Genomic DNA, 7,957 nt, shown 5'->3' on the forward strand with positions numbered 1-7,957 from the left:
TTAGGCCAGATGCGTTATGTTTCAAAGCCTGTGCTCTTAACTAGTACACAGATTTATGACGTTTGTAGTAGCAAAACATTGGAAACAATAAAAGATTGGTTAAATTATAGTCTAGCCAATAATGTAATCACATACAGTCATTGAGGTATTGTTTAAAAGCCTGTTTAGGCAGACCAAACGTGTGGCGGTTACCCAAGGAAAAACAGGTGGGTTGGTAGTAAAGGGTAAAGGGGTCAAATATCTGGGGGCAGAAGGAGATTTGAAGGTGGGTGGTAAACGTACATGCAATACACAGAAAATGCATTGCAGAATTGCACACTTGAAACCTATATAATTTTATTAACCAACGTTACCCCAATAAATGTAATTTAAATAAGCCTAAAAAAAAGAAAAGAAAAAGATAATCTAGTTAACTGAACACAGATACTGCTTCCCTGATTTGGTCCCTACTATGTCATAGTTAATGAAGCTAAGCATAATAGATTAATTTCTACAAGTGAGTTAAGATTTCATATAAACAAAAATGATTAATTGGTAAACTCAGGCAGATTTTCTTTTGTGTTTCAGGTATCTCGCATTGATTATATCAATAGATTACTTCCTGAATCTAGGACTCCTAAGAAGAACGAAAGACACCTTGAACCTGTATGTGAACTCTGAGAACTTTTTACTAAGTAGTATAGACTTTCACTGTCCAATATGGCAGGGACTAGCCACGTACGGTTATTAGAATTTAAGTTTAAATTAATTAAAATTAAATCAGATTAAAAATTTTATTTCTTTTTTTTAATAATGCCAGCCCTTGCATGGCAATCCAAATTTATTGAACTACTGATGCTAAATTATACAAAATAGCACCACTTCAATTAAGGCTTTTAGCTTACATTTAGCCACTTCTAAGTAGTTGTAACATTAGGTTGGTCAATTTAAATACTGTGGCTCCCTGTTGGGTAGACACACAATCTTTACACCCAAACATTAATGCATACAAAGCAATAAGTCATTGTTAAATAAAACAAAACAGCAATCATTACTGCAACTTAGGCCTTGTGACCAATTACCATGGTTAAAATTACTTCCCACATTCACACCCACAGTACTCATCTACCATTTAACATTTCAACCAACTGTTACACATGTGAAAGAATCACTAACAAGCAACAATACCAAACCTGTATCGATCGTAGCCTCTAGTTTTACCAGCTGCATACTCTAGGACTACTGTGTAAGTAAAAATCTCTCTTGTGATATTGGGAAGTGATTAGAACGTGCAAACCGATGCAGTAGCTTTCATCCACCTCCTAAAGGGTACCACCACAGAAAGTCCACGTAAGATGTCAGTAGGCTTAACAAGGTTGGAATGCTGGCACTGTTGAATTGGGCAACAGTTCTTCAGACCTGGCTCAGAGCAACAACGCATTTAGTATATTAAAAGAGCTGATTTGATGACTTTCTGCAGGCCTTCGCAGGCACTGGAGTTTCTCTGTTAATTTGCCACACTAGGTCATAAGAGATCTCATTAACATTTATTTTTGATGTTGCAGCAGATTCTAAGAATGCACAGTTGTTCCGTTGTCTTGCTCGATTTTGACCTTGTGCCTTTCCTGCAATTCTTTCATCTTCCAAGTCACGCTTATTACCAACCAGAATCACTGGAACATTATCAACGTCTTTAACTCAAAGAATCTGTTCTCTCAGATCTTGTAAATCATTAAATGTGGGCTGTGCTTTCATGGAATAAACTAATGCAAAGTCTTGTCCATTTTTCACGTACAAATCCCTCGTTGCTGTAAACTGTTCCGTTCCTGCAGTATCCAAGATTTCAAGCATACACAGTTGTGCATCTACTTCAACTTGCTTACTATAACCATCTTCTATCATAGAACCATATTTTCCAACAAAAACTCATTGGACAAGCAGTATAGTCAGTGCAGATTTTCCAACACCTCCTGAGCTAAGAACAACTAGCTTATACTCATGCACGTTGCAAACTTGCCAAAAGCTAGTACCTCTCACACTGTCTCGGGTTCCCATAGCCAGCATCACCCTGCGCCTCGCACTCCCTCCTGGTCGCTTCTCTGGACACCAAGGCAGTCCTGCATTGCCGCCACTCTGGCTGCTTTACACTCCTGACTCTAAAATTCACTTTCTTGACCGCTCTAGCCGCTAGCTGCTTCAAGTGCTCAATAGACCGATGTGTAATGGCTACGTATTAGAAAGCGTGAATGATTCCGTCATTGCATAAAGTTCAATTGAGAGCACTGCTCAAGTCTACAAGTTACTTTTTCAAGTAAATGTTAAAGTATTTTTTTAATAATAAGGTAAAACTGAATTACATATATTTACTATCTGTTAAAGGCTGAATAAATTATTAGTTGCTGATTTGGTTTTAATGTAAACATTATGTGTTACGCTTACACACACTCATTCCAACATTCCGCAAAAACATGTCCTGCAATCCTACACTCTGTTTCTGCCTCTGTGTGAGGCATTGCAGAGGCACATGAGTTAAACATAGTGGAGGAGAAACCCCAGTAACAAATAATTACAATTCAGTGAAAGAGGAACTATAATAAAGGTACAGAATAAGAACCCCTGGAGATGACAGTAGTGGAAACAGGAGTGAGATTTTGGCTGGATCTCAAGCAGGATTAGGGATTTCTGATTCCCATAAGAAAGGGGTAGAGGGTATTTCGGATGGAAGAAACAGTTCATGCAAAGGCTTGAACATAGAGAAGAGTAAGATGTTTGAGAATTAACTGAGGCTAAATCATGGCATAAAATTAGCAGGGAAAACTAAATGAAAGGGGATCAGGTCAGATAGAATTCTGACTGGGGACCAAACTGGAAACATGCCAAGCTATGAAGTTAGGGCTTATTTTGTAGAGGCTGTAGAATTAATGAAGGTTTTGGCATGTAGCATATTTCTGCTTTGAAAAAAGTGAAAGCAGTTTGTTGTGAATGATGGACTGCAGAAAATAAAAATGATTGAGTGGAACAATTTAAAGTGAAAATTTATACCACATGGCAACTTACAACCAGATGCCAATTAGAAATAATGTTCCTATACACGTATCTGCACTTACATAAATATACATATAAACATGCTTTTGTTAACTAAACTTATTGTGATAATCAGTTTACAATATATACAATTATTTATATCATGATGAACACATGGAACTAATATAATGTTGCATGTTAATTATACTTTAATAAAAAACATACTTATAGATTACAAAAAATATATATTATCACTGTACAATGCTAATGAGGCTACGTGGGTGTATGAGTATGTACCTCAGACTGAATTTATTCCTAGATTCAAACATACCCATTCTGAGGGGGACCAAAAACCCCGAGTTTATTTATAAACAATTGTGTATTTATTCTTACATGTTTCAACTTCTGTCACCTTCAAAGTTCTCTCCACTGGATGCAGTACAGTCCAGGAGTGTCCAACCTGAAGCCCAGGATGGTTATGAAAGTGGCCCAACACGAAATCATAAATTTACTTAAGCCATTATGAGATTTTTTTTGTTTTTGTTAGTGTTTGTGTATTGAATGTGTGGCCCAAGACACCTCTTCTACCAGTGTGGCCCAGAGATGCCAAAAGTTTGGACACCCTGTACCTATCGAGACATTTTTTCCACTTCTCAAAACAGCCTTTGAACTCGTCAATTTTGGTGCCTTTCAGTGCTTCTGCCATTTTTTGTCTCACCTCTTCCACATCAGCAAAATGCTTCCCTTTGAGGCCTTTTTCATCAGGGGAAACAAAAAATAGTTGCTCAGGGTGAGATCAGTGAATAGGGAGAATGGGGCATGGGGGTCATGCCATTTATGGTCAAAACCTGCTGAACATTCAGTGTGGTGTGGGCAGGAGTGAATCACCCATCATGAAATGGGTAAATATGTTGAAAGAGTCTTCCAAAAAAAATTCACTAAAGCTGAACACAGCCTCTCACAATAACACCAGCTGGTACGCTGATACAGATGGGTTCCTAGAACACTCACCTAGCAGGGAAAGGGGAAAGCCTGTACTACAAGGGGCCCGCCCTCCAGAAGATAATTTCAGGTTTTTGGAGGGACCCCCTTCCTATTTATTAAGTTCTTACTCTATGTTAAGGCCTGTGTTAATGCCATTTCCACATTATCTCATTTTTAATCTACTCTTAGCAACTATTCCAGCAGATAGGAAGTATTTTTGTAATTTTAAAATTATGGCCCAGACAGGTTGTATGTCTTACCCTAAATAAGACCACTAGGAAGAGACAGAACCAGACACTCAAGTCAGGCATATGTAATTTTTTAAGTTTCTGCTTTTAACTTCTAGTCAATATTGCCTTCCAGGACAATATAACATACTTGATTCTCAGAGGTTGACATCCAACATTCTTAAAATATGCTTAATAAAATATAAGGAAAACATTAAAAATAAAGAAAAAGTTCGACAAAGCTTGGTGCTCTAACACTCTCATCATAACTCACTAATGGCTTAGTTTTAAAATGCGTTCACTGGACAAGACACTTACTCATTTAAACAAAGATGCATCATTGGAGAACGAAGTACGAATGGACTCCAAGGACCCGAATTCAAAGTTGTCTCCTAATGGCTCTGACGACAGGTCCAACAGTGCCTCTAAAGTAACTGTCCTAGCCAACCCCACGCCCTTAACGTCACCTACTGATGGCGAAGGAAGTTCCACCTGGAACTCTAAAGAAGTAGAAGTAAATAAGCTTCTGTAGCAGGCCCTCAGGGAAGGGGAGCACAAGAAGGAGGTAGCCAGTTGCCCCATCATAAACATAAGCGGGCATGAGAGGAAGTGGAGGGGGAGGCAGTGGGGAAGGAGGAGGGAGAGGGAGCACAGTCTATGAGCAGACTTGCTAGGGGTAAGGGCTGAAATCATCCCTGACATTTTGTCTCTCAGCCTGAGGAACTCTAACAATCAGTTTGCTTTTTCTTCTCTTGCAAAGCAACTACAATGACAAATAATCTTCAAAGCTTCACTCAGTTATTGGCAACCCACTGATAATTATCCTGAGTGGCAGCCTGCGTTCCTCAACGCCATCAATATTGAGGAGGAGGCTTTCCCTCTTGAGAATTAATTACACTGAACAGAGAGAGGTCCGGAGTCCTGGAAGACATCAGGAAGTCCCTGGGGTGGATGGGTTTTATGACCTCTAAGAAGTCACAGAGCCCTGCCCGCTTCCGTGTCTAGGCAACAGCCATGACGTTGCACAGACACAACGCACAGTCATTCCAGTTCACTGCATTTCAGCTCCTCGGCACCACAGGGCGTGCAGATCAAGGAACTGGGGACCATCGACAGGTGTGGATTAAGGGGTACAAAAATTGAACAGATTGTGTTATAGATTTGTCTGTCTTTGTCACACACCGTGACCCCTTGTTTCTTAGCTAACAATAATCCTAGATCTCCAGGAAACTCAAGGCAATTCATCAACAGTAGTCAATTTTAACACAGGTCTTGGGGAGAGGAGCACAGTCTGTAAGAACTGACAGAGCTGAACCCAACACAGAGAAGACAAGCATCTGTGCAAGAAAAACACAGTGAGGAGCAGCAGGACAATCGGCTCTAGTTTAACCCCCAAAAATCATTATTGATATTTTGTCATAGGCTTTCATACACATCTTTAAAATAAAACTTATTTTATCATTTAATTCTAAATATCACACACACATACCCATCCCTACCACCACCACTACCAATTTTCTTTGAAACAGACAATTCTCGTCCAGAAATAACTTGGCATTGAATTAACCTCTTAAACCTAAAACGAACCTCAAAGATCATCTAGCTCACCCATCCGCATTAGGATGGTAAGGTACCCTTTATACTATTTTGCAAGTTTAACCCCCTTTATAGAGGTCCTACTGTGTGCCACATAATGAGAGGTGGCAACTGGGGACTTGATTTAAAGGGAATATCTTAAAATAAGTTTCTAAGAGGAAAACAGCCAAAAATAAAAAATAAAAAAGCTTAGAATATAGTTTTCTGGCTTCGTACTATAGCACTCTCTCCACTATATCATGCTATCCTGAGTCAGTTAGAAAGCAATTACTTGCAGGAAACAAAAAACCCTTCCACTGGAACTACTAACAAGCTTAACCAAGTCATCTCATAGGTGTTAGTTCACTGCTTAACAATGCCAGGCTGATGTGATACTTCCTTGGTCTTTACATCATATCTGTTGCCTCATGATTACAGTATGGCTGCTGCATCTTCAGACATTACAACCTCTTTTCAATAGGAAGAAGGAGTAAGAGAAAATGCAAAAGGCTCCTCTGCCTCTACCACGTTGGTCAAAACCTTACTACACGGCCACCTAACCTGCAAGAGGAACTGTGAAATGGAGTGTTGTGAACTACTCATATTGCTGCCTTAAACAAAACCAGGAATCTGTAAGCAAAGAATAAAGGAAGAGTTAATATTGAGTAGGCAATTTATTATCCCTTCACCCACAATGACTGTCCAAGAACGGTTTCATTCCTTTTAGAGCAGATGCAAGATCTAATTTAAAAATCCAGTTGCTTATTTGCCATTAGCTGGGCTGGTAGGGATAATAGATAACCTCACACTCCACCCCGGTGGCACTGCCTTCCACTGACCCAACTCCACCCTCCCACTTCTGTCACTCATCAGCTATCACCACCCATGACCCCTAGGAAGAATCGACAAAGCAGGGACCGCTTAACTGTCCTGCAGAGCAAAAGGTGTTCAGCATTTGCTTCAAATGAGAATTATCAATAGTAGAGCTGATAAATGATGAATTGTTAAAAAATGCTATACTATCACACATATTCTTCTCTCACATATGTGCATGCACACACACCAAATAATCTTACCAACAAAAGGAAAAAAGTCTTGCTATAAGGTTAAGAGATTTAAAAAACAATGAACTATACACCTTTGGTAAATGAATGACTTACTCATCAAAGAGTGATCTCAAAAAACAAAGATGATCAACTGTTAAGAAGTCCTAAGTTTGTCCATCTTTGCTTTTAAGTTAAAATAGGAAATTGTGCAAGTAACGCTATTTTATATGAACATACTTAGTCATTTAGCTTCTTTAGGCTAGGTTTATCTGTTTACAGAATGAGAAGACTACAGCCAGGGGACCTCTGTAAGAGAGACTGACCACCCTGTGCAGGAATCAGTTCTTTATTAATGCAGGAAGGTGGCCATTCCATCTATTTCCTGGCTCTAGTAATAAGGTGTCACTACCTAATAAGGGATCCAACCTGTTCCCAGGTGACCAGTCACCTGGGTTTGCCTAGAATAGAGGGCTTTTGCAGGATTCACAACTGTTGGTGTTAAAACTGGGAAGTCCCAGGCAAACCAGGACGAGTGGGTGACCTGCTGTACCATTCCACTTAGGCCATGCTTCCTCCTGCCTGACCCGTCTACCTCTCTCGTCCTGCTTAGAGGGACAGGAACCAAGGTAGAGCCCTGTAGTGTAATCAGACCCTAAAATGAATTTCTAATTATTCAAAATGTCTTTCTACACACTCAAAGTTTCCACTACTATTTATCATGTGACATCTGATCATGAAGGGAAAATTTAGGAAAATAGCCCATGAGATGTCCTTTGCCTAAAATTTTCTTTAGATTTCACCGCCTGCTATAAAGCAGCAAGCCATGTTTAGACAGGCTAAATTCCACCTTTTCACAGCTGTAGCTGGTTGCCATAAACAGGTGTGTCCAATGCGTTTGATGTGCTTGGGCGTTTTCGGCAGGAACTTAATTATAATAAACCAGTCCGGTTCTCTCTCACCTCCCTTCCTCCACGAATGGATCACACTGATAAAGTGCAATTTAAGTATGTACACATTTCAGTAATTCTAATAATTGACCCAGGAAAATTAAAATAATATTTTCCTGTTCTACCTGTCATAACCTGTTGAGATATCTTTCAAAATGTGCTGCTTCAGGGAAAA

General features: G+C 39.5%; 1 pseudogene; it reads right to left on the reverse strand.

The window, feature by feature from the left end:
* Positions 1-1,428: 1,428 nt before the first annotated feature.
* LOC112303182 (ras-related protein Rap-1b-like) lies at positions 1,429-2,034 on the reverse strand (annotated as a pseudogene).
* Positions 2,035-7,957: the final 5,923 nt, after the last annotated feature.

Source organism: Desmodus rotundus, chromosome 5, assembly GCF_022682495.2.
Source record: "Desmodus rotundus isolate HL8 chromosome 5, HLdesRot8A.1, whole genome shotgun sequence".
NCBI classification, from domain to species: Eukaryota; Metazoa; Chordata; class Mammalia; order Chiroptera; family Phyllostomidae; genus Desmodus; species Desmodus rotundus.